Here is a 16,150-nt window from a genome sequence, read left to right as displayed (position 1 = left end):
CGATCATTTTTCATAATCGTCATAATCATTTCCATGACGAAAAATTTTCATATATATTTTTTTAAGTAAGAAATTGTGGAAATAGCATATCTACAAGCTCACAACTCACGTTGTGAGCTTGTAGATCAGCTATTTCCACTAACAATGTTCTTTTTTAAGTGTAAAGTTGTGAAATATGTAAGTAATTTCTTTGTACGTTTAAGAGTTAAGATCTGTTTATTTGACAGGGACCTTGCTCATTAATGGACATGTCAGTTTTCACTTCAATGTAAATGAGCCAGATTTAGCCCGCTGTGGGCTAATTTCCATCTGCAGTCCCTGGACCCCCATTGGTGGTGATCAACCCCCCCAATCCAACCCTTGATGCTGAGTGCCAAGCAGGGAGGCATTGGGTCCCATTTTTATAGTCTTTGGTATGACCCGGCCGGGGAATTGAACCCCCGACCTCCCAGTCTCAGGGCGGACACTCTAACCACAAGGCCACTGAGCTGGTCAGTCAGACAGACAGACAGACAGACAGACAGACAGACAGACAGACAGACAGAATCCCCATTGGTGGTGGTGATCAACCCCCCCAATCCAACCCTTGATGCTGAGTGCCAAGCAGGGAGGCATTGGGTCCCATTTTTATAGTCTTTGGTATGACCCGGCCGGGGAATTGAACCCCCGACCTCCCAGTCTCAGGGCGGACACTCTAACCACAAGGCCACTGAGCTGGTCACAATTAAAAAATCACAATTAAATCCTTAAGCGTTTATCGCAAGCCTGATAAACGTATAAAACATGCACAAAATTCACCAGAACACAGAAAAATATATATCTGTTAAGAGGTTTTGGGGAGAGGACCCCCAGACCCCGGTAGAGGAGTTCCGCGCACCCCCCAAAAAATAAATCTCCTGGATTCTGACCGTCCAATGTTGACAACCCTGCCATGAGGCAGATTCTTGCAAAACACATTTTTGGACACTGCTCCTACAGATATTGTCCTAAAATCACGCAAAGCGGTACACAGTATCTCTAAGTTAACATAAGAACATAATTATAAATGCACTTGAAAATAAATAAAACAAATTACTCTTCAGAATTCCAATTCAATAATTGCTAAAAATTCTGGATTCCAATAAAAACAAAATAGCAGATCAACAAGCTCAAAACGTATCGCACTGCGACGCATTTTGAGCTGCTATTTTTGACAGTATATGCATTGTGGTCCTCTGGAGAGAATGTGAATATACAGTAGGACATTCACGAATAGTGATTTTTAGTATTTGAATTATTCGACCTCAAAGTATTCGAATAGTCGAATATTCAACAGGTCAAATATTAAGTAAGCAAGAGGCAAACATTGTGAAAATAGCAGATCTACATGCTCACAACGCCTGGCGTTGCGAGGCGTTGTGAGCATCTAGATCTGCTATTTTCACAATATTTATCTGTGGAACCGAGTCACATTAATACCTACAATTCCAAGTGCTTGTCAGGGTGGGGGTCCCCAGTTCAAATATGTTTATTTTGGGGGTCACGGCCTAAAAAGGTTTGAGAAGCCCTGGTATAGAGCATTAACAAATTCATCCACCAGGGGCATTGACAACTCATTCTTATGACTTCCTATCTCGCCAAGCTTTATAACCTATATATTTTTTAAAGAGAAAACAATCAAAAAATTTAAATAAGCGAAAATTCGACTTCGGTGAACAACGTCGAACAGTGACTTTGATATTCGAGTATTCGAATATTTGGTGAATGCCCTAACATACAGCGGTCCTCTCCACCATCAACGTTGCCCACTCCTGAACTACTGTAGGGGTTCAGAGTCTTGCTCAAGGACTCTTCCACACTGACTCTGGGGGAGCCCGGGATCGAACCGGGAACGTTCAGGTTCCCAGCTCTACCTCCGGAGCCACTGCTGCCCCAGTTTAGATCTTGAAGTCTTGAGTGTAAAATTAAAGCTAAAGGTGAACAACACAAACCGGCCTGTTTAGGGCCTGCACATCAGGGGTTCCCAAACTTCTTTGTCTCAGGTCACCCCATAAATATTTTTTTTTATCCGAGGCACCCCTATATTATAAATTTCACTCCCAGCACCTTATATTATATCTATACCCTTATATATATTATATATTATACCTTATATTGTCGTTGTCGGGTGGAAACCTTGTATGTCCAAAACCGTTCGTTTTGTATTTATCATCTATAAAATGTACTAAACTAGTGAAAACAGCAGATCTACAAGCACACAACGCCTAGATCGGCTGTTTTCACTAGTTTTGTGCGACAGTCTTGTATGATGAAGCAGGGCTTTACTTTACCAAAAGACGTACACATTTGAAACTTGGAGATACAAGGTTTCTGCCTGACAGTGACGATATTTTAGTGATTATGTTGTGAGGAAAACATTGACATAACAGCCATTTTGGTTAGAACTGACAGGGAAATCGCACATGATTTGAGGCATCACTGAAGCCAATCTTAGCCAATCAGGACAGAATATGAAAAATCCTTTTGGTTTAATGACTATAGAGATACTGTGTAACGATTTGCGTGATTTTCCGACAACATATGCGGAACAATATCAAAATATGTGTTTTGCACACATCAGCCTCCTGGTGGCGCTATAGCCTAACAGGCTCACTGGGGGCAGAAGTTGTAATCTGGCATTCAGGGAGAGTGTGTGTAAATGTCTGCTGCGATCGGACACACAGGCGCACACACACAAGCGCGTGTGCACACACACACACACACAAGCGCGCGCGCGTGTGCACACACACACACACACACAAGAGCGCGCGCGTGCACACACACACAAGCGCGCGCGCATGTGCACACACACACACACACACACACACACACACACACACACACACACACACACACACACACACACACACACACACACACACACACACACACACACACGTTTAACATCGTTTAATGCAATCAGATAGAGCAAATCCCTAGCTTACTTCAAAACTGGTATGAAAAGTCACCTTCAGACAGCTGCTACCCGTGACTTGTAAATAGACTAAGCCCCCATGCTCCCCCCCACCCCTTTTTCTCTGCCTTTGTATTTGATGTTGTGCTTTTTCTGCTTTTGAAACTGATATTATCCTAGATAAAGTACTGTGTTCTATCCGTCTGTCTTTCAATGTTATATGAGATACTTAAAGTGTGGTTCCTGTGGAAATAAGCCTCGGCTTTCTAGGATCTCCTTTTAGTTGACCTTGTACCAGTGATTTGTAATGTCATGAAACTGTACTTTTTACTTCTAATAAATTCTTCAATCAATCAATCAATAGGACTTTTCCGTGGATGTTTGGGCTGTCAAGGCCAGAAAGTTGTTTTTTGCCACTCAGTAGGCGTTCCTCTATAAAATATTGTCAATAATGTAATGTCTCTGTTAGATACATACTGTATCTTACACTGTCACTGTTTTCACTACTTTTGTGCGACGGCCTTGTACAATTTGCGAAAGAACGTACACATTTGGAGATACAAGATTTCCACCCGACAACGACGATATACTAGTGTTGTTGCTGCTCTTATACCACCATTATTACTATACCACCATTATTACTGGGGTTGGTGGGGGCCAGACAGTAGCCCCCCCACGGGCCGCAAATGGCCCGCGGGCCGCCTATTGGGGAACCCTGAATGTGTCTCAGTTCACTGTTAAACGTCAAAGCAGAAACCAGGCCAGTGCAGCTTAAAAGGAATCCATAAACACACCAGGAGGAAACAATACAGCAGCAGAGTAGAGTACATACTTCATACAGTATCCACATTCAGGGGCGTCAACTGGGTATGGCAGGGGTATGCAGCTGCCATACCCTGGGTCCAGGGGGGAAGATAAAAGTTACTTTTAAATATAAATCCATGGGGCGCCTGGTGGCCTAGTGGACCAGGCGCATACCATATAGGCATTGCCATTTCGGCATCAATGCCTGTCGGCGTCGCCGGTTCGATTCCCGATCCGGGCGACCTTTGCCGCATGTCACTCCCTGTCTCTCCCCCATTTCCTGTCAGTCTACTATCCTATCCATTAAGGGCAAAAAGCCCAAAAACAAATCTTTAAAAATATATATATTTATAAATCCATGAATGTCTCTTTGTCTATCTGTGCTGGTTATTATGTTGTTAAATTACAGTAAAATAACTACACATGCAAAATGTAGCAAAATGGCCACTTTAACAAGGTATTATAATGATATTATATATAATTATATATTATTATGTACTTCTTCTTAAAATAAACGTATCATGCCTGTTGCTAAGGTATGGCAACATGACTGGTGTCTTGCACGCTTGCAAGACACCAGTCATGTTGCCATACCTTAATGTTTTCTGAACTGACGCCACTGTATGCATTCAACCATTCATTTACAAACACAGTTCTTTCATTCATTCATTCATTAATGTGTTCATTCATTCATTAATGTGTTCATTCATTCATGTAGCGTATATTAATTGACTGATTGATTGATTTATTCATTCATAAAGCACCCATTCATGTAGCCTATATTCATTCATTCATTCATTCTCAACATGAATACTAACATGCATCACATCTGTGAATAAAAGCACTGCAATTCATTCAGTACGGTATTTACACTATAGCAATAAATATCATTATCATAAGTCTCAGTCTGTGTGAATAATAGCACTGCAATTCATGTACACTATAGCAATACATATTATCATTATCATAGCCTACGTCTCAGTCTGTGTGAATAATAGCACTGCATTCCATGCATATAGCAGGTATTGTAACAATGAGAATATTATACTAAATATATAAATAAATAAATACCTCACGCTACACCTTATCAGTACAACAATAAAGCATATCAAACAAAATAGCATTTAAATAAACAACAATTATATATTTTTTCTCTACATTTATTTGTGTTAAACCTGAATATAATTCAGATTCAATTCAATCAATTAATCAATCACTACTGTTAATGCAACATGAATAATACATGAGTGAACTGACATTATTCACTTCACAATCATGTTTCATAATAAATATCAATATTCACAACGCGAGCACAGGAATAAAAGGATGCCCTGGGGAAGATCTGATCTGCAAGCCCACAGCGCGCCGCCTCCATGAAGAGCTGTGGGCTTGGAGATCACATATTTTCATCCAAAATCAAAACCCACTGAAGCCAGACAGACAGACAGACAGACAGACAGACAGACAGACAGACAGACAGACAATCACTGCTCGCCAGTGTGTGTGTGTGTGTGTGTGTGTGTGTGTGTGTGTGTGTGTGTGTGTGTGTGTGTGTGTGTGTGTGTGTGTGTGTGTGTGTGTGTGTGGATCGGCGCTACAAGGCTGTCTACTAGAACCACCGCCAGACCGAAAGAATAAATAAAGCACAGATCAGATCTGCAAGACTACACGCTGTTTAGTCAGCGAGCGAACGAAGGAAGGATGGAAGGATGATACATAATGATCAGATCTGATCTCACCTGCAGCTGTAGATGTTAGATCTCCATCCATGCACCCGTCAGCCTCACACAGACGTTTATCAGATCTCCAAGACGTTTTAGATCTCCAACGATATTAGATCTCCATCCGTGCAGCGCTCATCAGTCTCATCTTCCTCATCATCACCGCTCCTGAACACATCGTCACCATCCTCATCCTCACCGTCAGGATCTTCATCATCGTCACACTAACCGTCACAAACCGTCTAACGGTCACAAACCGTCTAACGGTCACTAACCGTCTAACCGTCAGTAACTGTCCTACCGTCTCTCTAACTGTCAACCCTCTCTAAACGTCTCTCCTCCAAACGGCAGCATTCTTCTGAGATGAAATGAACCCGAAAGACTGTGACAGACAAAGAGGCACTTCCGGGTCACCTTTTGCTCTTTCAAAATAAAGGTCTAGCTTTATTTCCTCCCCTTTCTTGTTTCGTTGATGTGTTGAAATTATGTTTTCATCTGGAAAAAAGAAAAACTCAATAGACATAAAACCGAAAGGCTTATTTAGCCTACTAGTGTTATGCACCCTGTCTGTCCGTCTGTTACCAGCTAATCTCCGGCACCGTTGGGCTAGGGTTGCCACCGGTCCCGTAAAATACGGATTTGTCCCGTATTTGAGAATAACATTTTGCGTTCCGGAACACGGTGTGTTCCGCATTTTCCTAAATGCCCCAGGTCTATCACACAAACGTCACTGAATATAGTCCATGGCGTCAGTTCAGAAAAAGCTAAGGTATGGCAACATGACTGGTGTCTTGCACGCACACCTTTGGCATGATACATTTATTTTAAGAAGTACATTTTATGTTTTTGCCCCCCGTTTCTATGGTTTCTTGGGCTGGATGTGGCAGCCTGGAACGGTTGTTCAAGTGCAGCTAAACTTGGCATGTTAGTAAACGTGCCACAATTAACAATAATGCATTTCATCTGTGCAGCTGACCTGCAGAACCTGGGAATATACCATTCTGTCAAGATGGGGAGACTATAATTATAATACCTTGTTAAAGTGACCATTTTGTTACATTTTGCATTTGCAGTTATTTTAGTGTAATTTAAAAACATAATAACCTGCACAGATAGACAAAGAGACATTCATGGATTTATTTAGAAGTAACTTTTATTTTCCCCCTGGACCCAGGGTATGGCAGCTGCATACCCCTGCCATACCCAATTGACACCCCTGTTTTGGTCTTTCAAAATAAAGGTCTAAATGTATTTCCTCCCCTTCTTGTTTCGTTGATGTGATTGAAATGATGTTTTCATCTGAAGAAAAAGCTCAATAGACGTAAAACCGAAAGCCATATTTAGCCTACTAGTGTTTTACACCCTGTCTGTCCGTCCGTCCGACCGTCCGTCCGTCCTTCTGTGGGTCCCGGTCCGTATGTTACCAGCTAATCTCCGGCACCGTTGGGTGCCACCCATCCCGTAAAATACGGATTCGTCCCGTATTTGAGAATGAAATGTTGCGTTCCGTATTGAACCATTACGGAACACGGTTTGTTCTGTAGGGCTGTCACACAAACGTCAATACTGAATTTAACAATAATGGACAACGAGATACAATTTCTGGATCTTGGGTTCCTACAAGCCAAAAGGGTTATCGCCCTTTCATGGAAAAAGACAGGGAAACCTAGCATCGCTCAGTGGTTTAAGGAACTGTCTTTGTGCCTTCCATTAGAGAGAATCACATACACTCTCAAAAACAAGCAAGAGCTATTTGAGAAAATATGGGGAAACTTTATCCAGTATGTCAAGGGCAATGATCTCTCTTATTTAATGGAGGAACCAGGTGTGGGGTAGCTGCATTTCCTCTGCAGTCATTTGTCCGGCCATACGGCATAGGACTCTGGGTGTAAATAGTGTAAATAGTACATGTGCTCTTTATATAATAATTATGTAATACTCTTATGTGTCGTGTTAGTGTCTTTTTTTTTGGGGGGGGGGGGGGGGGGGGGGTTTCCTTGTCTATGCATGTTGTTGTATTTTCCTTTTTTGCTTGTTTCATCTGTGTGTAGTATATTATTGTCCTGTACATGTTGTTTTGTATGTCTCTTTAAAAAAATAAAAACAAAAATAAACATATTGTTTAAAAAAAAAAAAAAAAAAAACAATAATGGACAAGTTAAAACGCAGGGAATATTAAAGACAGTGAAAAGGGACGGATTAACCCCCGCGAGGGCCCTGGGACCGATAAAGGGCTCCCCCCAACCCCCACCATAACTTAAGCCATGATGATCATCTGTGGGTCAAGAAAGCACCTGTAGACAACAGAGGTAGTGGGCCGGTATTCAGATGATAGACAAGCCAGTGGGGCCAATGTGATGGCTCTGCTACTCAGTGCTATAGAGAGAGATCTCTCTATAGCACTGCTGCTACTCATGTCCAAGCCAGTGGGACAATTACATTAGTTATATTTACTTTGTGGGCCAGCCATTTTTTTTAACGGTCGGCCTGGACCGGCCGGGAATGGACCGGCCTTTCGGGAGTTGTCCCGCTTTTCCCAATGGCCAGCACGTCCCTGCGACCCCCAAAATAATCAGATTTACACTGGGTACACCCCCCCCCCCCCCCCCTCCGCGTTGCGAGGCCTTGTGAGCATACGTGTAGATCAGCTATATTTTCACAATTTCAGCCTCTAATATTTGATGATTTGGCCAATGTTTAATTTGTCATTTTAGAGGTGTTAAAAAGTCCTTAAATTGTCACTTTATAAATGTGCAGATACCCTCTATACACTTAAACTGTATGTTGGTTTGTTTACTGTTGAGTGAGGAAACAATATTTCACATTAAGTTAATCATCTGGGGACCCCCCAAAATAATTTGGCGACCCCCCTGGGGGTCCCGACCCACAGGTTGAGAACCACTGCTGTAAGGAACATGGTCTTATTCATCTGTGCTTTTACAACATGTCATGTCAGCAGTAAAGACAAGTTCTGCCAAACTGTGCACACAGGCATGAAACAGGCATGATTCATTTATTTTGAGAAGTACATTTTCTTCAGTGAAAAGGAGTTGGAGAGGCCCTCAGTGAAAAGGGACGGATTAACCCCCGCGAGGGCCCTGGGACCGATAAAGGGCTCCCCCAACCCCCACCATAACTTAAGCCATGATGATCATCTGTGGGTCAAGAAAGCACCTGTAGACAACAGAGGAGGGGCCCACATTTGATTTTTGCTTAACTTATATATTTCATTTTTGTAAATTGTCATTGACGGCCCAGTTCCCCCAAGGGCCCCTGAGAGCCAAGGGCCCCTAAGAGCCAAGGGCCCCTAAGAGCCAAGGGCCCCTGAGAGCCAAGGGCCCCTGGCCCCACCGGCCCTATGGATAATCCAGCCCTGCCTGCGAGCATAAACATCCCGTGGCTGATATGCTCTGCTCTGCTCTGCTCTGCTCTGCTCTGCTCTGCCTGTCGGCCAGTCTGTGTCCGCTTTGCTCGCAGCCAGGCTGAGATCAATTCTGTATGCCAGTGGTTCTCAACCTTTTCAGGCAGGGACGTACTGGGCCCCTGATTCCGGGAAAAGGAGTTGGAGAGGCCCTCATTTCACGCGGGCATCAGCCGTGCTGCCCGCGCACCAGATTATTTCGCCTTCCAGACGCACTGCAAGGCCCCAAATACTAACCGATGAGCCGTTACTGTGATTTTAGGTGTCATTGTTTTTCTGAGAGAGTTAAGGCCGTTCCATACTTTGACCGAAACCGCCGTTTTCGGTCAAAAGGTCCTTTTCTACCATATAATTATATCCCTCGGGACTTCTGAAACGCATTGGACCGAACGAGAGATTGGAAATTTGCACGTCGGAAAACACAACTCACCGAACATTTCGGTCGAAGTATGGAGAGGCCTTAAGACCATCCAGGAGTAGTCAAGGAAGCTAGGGAGTAGTGGGCCGGTATTCAGATGATAGACAAGCCAGTGGGGCCAATGTGATGGCTCTGCTACTCAGTGCTATAGAGAGAGATCTCTCTATAGCACTGCTGCTACTCATGTCCAAGCCAGTGGGACAATTACATTAGTTATATTTACTTTGTGGGCCAGCCATTTTTTTTAACGGCCGGCCTGGACCGGCCGGGAATGGACCGGCCTTTCGGGAGTTGTCCCGCTTTTCCCAATGGCCAGCACGTCCCTGCGACCCCCAAAATAATCAGATTTACACTGGGTACACCCCCCCCCCCCCCCCCCCCTCCGCGTTGCGAGGCCTTGTGAGCATACGTGTAGATCAGCTATATTTTCACAATTTCAGCCTCTAATATTTGATGATTTGGCCAATGTTTAATTTGTCATTTTAGAGGTGTTAAAAAGTCCTTAAATTGTCACTTTATAAATGTGCAGATACCCTCTATACACTTAAACTGTATGTTGCTTTGTTTACTGTTGAGTGAGGAAACAATGTTTCACATTAAGTTAATCATCTGGGGACCCCCCAAAATAATTTGGCGACCCCCCTGGGGGTCCCGACCCACAGGTTGAGAACCACTGCTGTAAGGAACATGGTCTTATTCATCTGTGCTTTTACAACATGTCATGTCAGCAGTAAAGACAAGTTCTGCCAAACTGTGCACACAGGCATGAAACAGGCATGATTCATTTATTTTGAGAAGTACATTTTCTTCAGTGAAAAGGAGTTGGAGAGGCCCTCAGTGAAAAGGGACGGATTAACCCCCGCGAGGGCCCTGGGACCGATAAAGGGTTCCCCCAACCCCCACCATAACTTAAGCCATGATGATCATCTGTGGGTCAAGAAAGCACCTGTAGACAACAGAGGAGGGGCCCACATTTGATTTTTGCTTAACTTATATATTTCATTTTTGTAAATTGTCATTGACGGCCCAGTTCCCCCAAGGGCCCCTAAGAGCCAAGGGCCCCTGAGAGCCAAGGGCCCCTAAGAGCCAAGGGCCCCTAAGAGCCAAGGGCCCCTGAGAGCCAAGGGCCCCTGGCCCCACCGGCCCTATGGATAATCCAGCCCTGCCTGCGAGCATAAACATCCCGTGGCTGATATGCTCTGCTCTGCTCTGCTCTGCTCTGCTCTGCCTGTCGGCCAGTCTATGTCCGCTTTGCTCGCAGCCAGGCTGAGATCAATTCTGTATGCCAGTGGTTCTCAACCTTTTCAGGCAGGGACGTACTGGGCCCCTGATTCCGGGAAAAGGAGTTGGAGAGGCCCTCATTTCACGCGGGCATCAGCCGTGCTGCCCGCGCACCAGATTATTTCGCCTTCCAGACGCACTGCAAGGCCCCAAATACTACCCGATGAGCCGTTACTGTGATTTTAGGTGTCATTGTTTTTCTGAGAGAGTTAAGGCCGTTCCATACTTTGACCGAAACCGCCGTTTTCGGTCAAAAGGTCCTTTTCTACCATATAATTATATCCCTCGGGACTTCTGAAACGCATTGGACCGAACGAGAGATTGGAAATTTGCACGTCGGAAAACACAACTCACCGAACATTTTGGTCGAAGTATGGAGAGGCCTTAAGACCATCCAGGAGTAGTCAAGGAAGCTAGGGAGTAGTGGGCCGGTATTCAGATGATAGACAAGCCAGTGGGGCCAATGTGATGGCTCTGCTACTCAGTGTTATAGAGAGAGATCTCTCTATAGCACTGCTGCTACTCATGTCCAAGCCAGTGGGACAATTACATTAGTTATATTTACTTTGTGGGCCAGCCATTTTTTTTAATGGCCGGCCTGGACCGGCCGGGAATGGACCGGCCTTTCGGGAGTTGTCCCGCTTTTCCCAATGGCCAGCACGTCCCTGCGACCCCCAAAATAATCAGATTTACACTGGGTACACCCCCCCCCCCCCCCCCCCTCCGCGTTGCGAGGCCTTGTGAGCATACGTGTAGATCAGCTATATTTTCACAATTTCAGCCTCTAATATTTGATGATTTGGCCAATGTTTAATTTGTCATTTTAGAGGTGTTAAAAAGTCCTTAAATTGTCACTTTATAAATGTGCAGATACCCTCTATACACTTAAACTGTATGTTGGTTTGTTTACTGTTGAGTGAGGAAACAATGTTTCACATTAAGTTAATCATCTGGGGACCCCCCAAAATAATTTGGCGACCCCCCTGGGGGTCCCGACCCACAGGTTGAGAACCACTGCTGTAAGGAACATGGTCTTATTCATCTGTGCTTTTACAACATGTCATGTCAGCAGTAAAGACAAGTTCTGCCAAACTGTGCACACAGGCATGAAACAGGCATGATTCATTTATTTTGAGAAGTACATTTTCTTCAGTGAAAAGGAGTTGGAGAGGCCCTCAGTGAAAAGGGACGGATTAACCCCCGCGAGGGCCCTGGGACCGATAAAGGGCTCCCCCAACCCCCACCATAACTTAAGCCATGATGATCATCTGTGGGTCAAGAAAGCACCTGTAGACAACAGAGGAGGGGCCCACATTTGATTTTTGCTTAACTTATATATTTCATTTTTGTAAATTGTCATTGACGGCCCAGTTCCCCCAAGGGCCCCTAAGAGCCAAGGGCCCCTGAGAGCCAAGGGCCCCTAAGAGCCAAGGGCCCCTGAGAGCCAAGGGCCCCTGAGAGCCAAGGGCCCCTAAGAGCCAAGGGCCCCTAAGAGCCAAGGGCCCCTGAGAGCCAAGGGCCCCTAAGAGCCAAGGGCCCCTAAGAGCCAAGGGCCCCTGAGAGCCAAGGGCCCCTGGCCCCACCGGCCCTATGGATAATCCAGCCCTGCCTGCGAGCATAAACATCCTGTGGCTGATATGCTCTGCTCTGCTCTGCTCTGCTCTGCTCTGCTCTGCCTGTCGGCCAGTCTGTGTCCGCTTTGCTCGCAGCCAGGCTGAGATCAATTCTGTATGCCAGTGGTTCTCAACCTTTTCAGGCAGGGACGTACTGGGCCCCTGATTCCGGGAAAAGGAGTTGGAGAGGCCCTCATTTCACGCGGGCATCAGCCGTGCTGCCCGCGCACCAGATTATTTCGCCTTCCAGACGTACTGCAAGGCCCCAAATACTAACCGATGAGCCGTTACTGTGATTTTAGGTGTCATTGTTTTTCTGAGAGAGTTAAGGCCGTTCCATACTTTGACCGAAACCGCCGTTTTCGGTCAAAAGGTCCTTTTCTACCATATAATTATATCCCTCGGGACTTCTGAAACGCATTGGACCGAACGAGAGATTGGAAATTTGCACGTCGGAAAACACAACTCACCGAACATTTCGGTCGAAGTATGGAGAGGCCTTAAGACCATCCAGGAGTAGTCAAGGAAGCTAGGGAGTAGTGGGCCGGTATTCAGATGATAGACAAGCCAGTGGGGCCAATGTGATGGCTCTGCTACTCGGTGCTATAGAGAGAGATCTCTCTATAGCACTGCTGCTACTCATGTCCAAGCCAGTGGGACAATTACATTAGTTATATTTACTTTGTGGGCCAGCCATTTTTTTTAACGGCCGGCCTGGACCGGCCGGGAATGGACCGGCCTTTCGGGAGTTGTCCCGCTTTTCCCAATGGCCAGCACGTCCCTGCGACCCCAGATTTACACTGGGTACACCCCCCCCCTCCGCGTTGCGAGGCCTTGTGAGCATACGTGTAGATCAGCTATATTTTCACAATTTCAGCCTCTAATATTTGATGATTTGGCCAATGTTTAATTTGTCATTTTAGAGGTGTTAAAAAGTCCTTAAATTGTCACTTTATAAATGTGCAGATACCCTCTATACACTTAAACTGTATGTTGGTTTGTTTACTGTTGAGTGAGGAAACAATGTTTCACATTAAGTTAATCATCTGGGGACCCCCCAAAATAATTTGGCGACCCCCCTGGGGGTCCCGACCCACAGGTTGAGAACCACTGCTGTAAGGAACATGGTCTTATTCATCTGTGCTTTTACAACATGTCATGTCAGCAGTAAAGACAAGTTCTGCCAAACTGTGCACACAGGCATGAAACAGGCATGATTCATTTATTTTGAGAAGTACATTTTCTTCCCCCCCCCCCAGCTAAACTTGGCATGTTAGTAACCCCCCGGCTCCACCGGGCGCGTCGAGCGTCGCGTCAACGTCAACGCTGGGAACGCTCCCGTTTTAATCAATGAAGGGCGCTCCACTGCCGACGTCAACGTCCGCGTCGGACGCTCAAATTCGCCCCGGTTCATTTTTTTACGGCGTCCGACGCTGGCACGACGCCGTCATTTTGGTGGAGCCCAAGCCTAAACGTGCCACAATTAGCAATAATGCATTGCACCTGTGGAGCTGAAATGTGGAGAATACAATTATAATACCTTGTTAAAGTGACCATTTTGTAAAAAATTGCATTCGTAGTTATTTTACTGTATTTTAACATAATAACCAGCACAGATAGACAAAGAGACATTCATGTATTTATATTTAAAAGTAACTTTTATTTTCCCCCCTGGACCCAGGGTATGGCAGCTGCATACCCCTGCCATACCCAATTGACGCCCCTGTGTGCACACACTCCCTGGATGCCGGTTCAGAACCGCATCGGGCTGCCGGACCCTCCTGGGTCCTGCAGGAGTCTCCTGGATCTCCTCCTCCTCTCTGGTCGACTCCTGGGTTGTCAAACTCCCAACATTCACCAGAGCACAAGGAGTTACATCTACTATATTCTAAATGTCCTGGGGTAGGAGGGACCCCCGGACCCCCCGCTTGAGGGGTGAGGGCAGGGCATGCAATCACACAGAGATATTCCTCCTCCTTGCTCCTTGGAACTCTTTGCCTACCGTTTTAAAACTAGAGATGGATGCTAATGTCTTTTACAGAGGACTCAAGTTATGGTTGAAATCAAATCAACTGTGTTCACATGAATAGTTTCTGTTGTCTACCTGCTGTGTGAATTGATTGATTATGGCTATTTATGATGTTGTATGTCCCACAAGCTGATGGGTCAGATTGTGGGAAGTTGTTATTAGTTCTTATTAGTAAGCACATATTGTAATTGTTTGTACTTGACTGGGTTTTAGATTAGTATTATTGTTTTTGTACTTGATTGGGTTTTAGACTAGTATTAATGTTTATTGTACTTGATTTGGTGTTAGATTTGATTTTTGTAAGATAGAAAAGCCTCCTGTGGACAGGTGATGAGAATTAGTACTTGAGCTATAATCACTTATGTATCAATGCATCTGGTTTGTCCAATGTAATTGTGATGTCCATGACAAATAAATAAAACACAACATAACATATTCACTTGAGTAATTCATGGTTATCATTACAGATGGGTCTTACACGTTGATTCAGGAATCAAATGCATTTCTGTACGCTTACTTTGAGATTTAATGGTTGAAATTGTACAAATAGTTTTGCATGACAGTAAAGCAAGCCTGATAAAAGTATCAAGCATGCAATTCTTCAGAACACAGGAAAATACATCTACTCTGTTAACCCTTTAATACCTTTACTCTGTTAACCCCCCACCGAATCCCAAGACAAATAACTAGGGGTGTAACGATACATTTTAATAGCGATTCGATACATATCACGATACATGGTTGACGATACGATACATGGACGATATTGGTTAATTCATGGCAATACGATACGATTCGATTTGATTCAATGATTTAAAATCGATATAACTATTTAGCAAAGAAATTAAATCTGTGTGAAAGGTGTGGATAGTGCAGGTTTTTAAGGGAAACATGTATTATTATGGATATAAATAAGTAAACACAGGGATTATCTGCAATTAATACATGGACATTGTATATTGACAAACCTGCACCTTGACATGAAAAAGTAATTAAACCCCTCCTTTTCATTTTTTCTTCTTAAAAATGCTAAATTCTTTGCACTGCCGATTCGATACGATACAAAATAAAACAATACGATTCGATTTGAGCTGTTTTCATTTCGATATACTTCGATTTTTTAAGTTAAAACGATATTTCGATACAGTTACTATATCGTTACACCCCTACAAATAACCAACCTACATGCATTGTGAGCTTGTAGATCTGCTATGTTCAGCACTTTGCTCAATCTCAGTTGTTTTCAACGTGCTCTATAAATAAAACATAAATTAAATAAAAGGATCCTTTTCAGTTAAGAGGTGATTTGACCAGGAGTTCAGTCAGTGTCATGAGGAGCCCACTGTCCAGCTCCTAAAGAGTTAACCCTGCAAGGCCCTTTTTGGCAACATTTTTTAAATCATTTAAAAAAAATATATATAATTAGTTTTCCTGTTATTTTTTCAAATCACCATTAAATCCTATTGTTTAGTATTACAATGCCATTGGCCACGATATTTGCATATAAATACCCCCCACAGAGGCTGACATTCACACCTCCAAGAGAAGTTGAAATTCCAGCGTCTGGACGAACAACATCTCACTTTTTAACTGAAGCTATTCCTCACTAAAACATAAGTAAAATGCCTGTAATATTGTTTTTTTCCGTGATCATTAAAATGTCTAGAACACGTGCATATGTTAATATTGTGAAAAATATCCCCAAAATGCAAATTAGAGAAGGATTTATGATTTATGGCTATAAAACCTTACAAAAACATTAATTTTTTAACATTACATTTTCCAGTGATTAGGACTCCTAAAACACCATCTGATAAAAAAATAAAAATAAAATAGAATTGGCCAGTAGAAATTAATTCGGGTCTTGCAGGGTTAAACAGGAAACAACAGCGATCACACAAATAAAACCAAACTGTTTTCTATCCGTTTTA

The 16,150-nt window shown here is 43.9% G+C and overlaps 1 protein-coding gene across 2 annotated transcripts in view; it reads right to left on the bottom strand.

Annotated features, from left to right (window-relative positions):
* Positions 1-5,808, bottom strand: part of scai (suppressor of cancer cell invasion) — a 55,409-nt gene extending 49,601 nt beyond the window's left edge. For both annotated transcript variants that reach the window (XM_080743128.1, XM_080743129.1), the window contains exon 1: positions 5,476-5,808. The gene's annotated coding sequence lies outside the window, so the exon portion shown is untranslated. The remainder of the gene's footprint in view (positions 1-5,475) is intronic.
* Between the last annotated feature and the right edge of the window lie 10,342 nt (positions 5,809-16,150).

This window comes from Nannobrachium achirus, assembly GCF_963921795.1.
Source record: "Nannobrachium achirus genome assembly, chromosome: 15".
Taxonomy (NCBI): Eukaryota; Metazoa; Chordata; class Actinopteri; order Myctophiformes; family Myctophidae; genus Nannobrachium; species Nannobrachium achirus.
The sequence above is the reverse complement of the archived record's forward strand: the minus strand, read 5'-3'. Positions and strand labels throughout refer to the sequence as shown.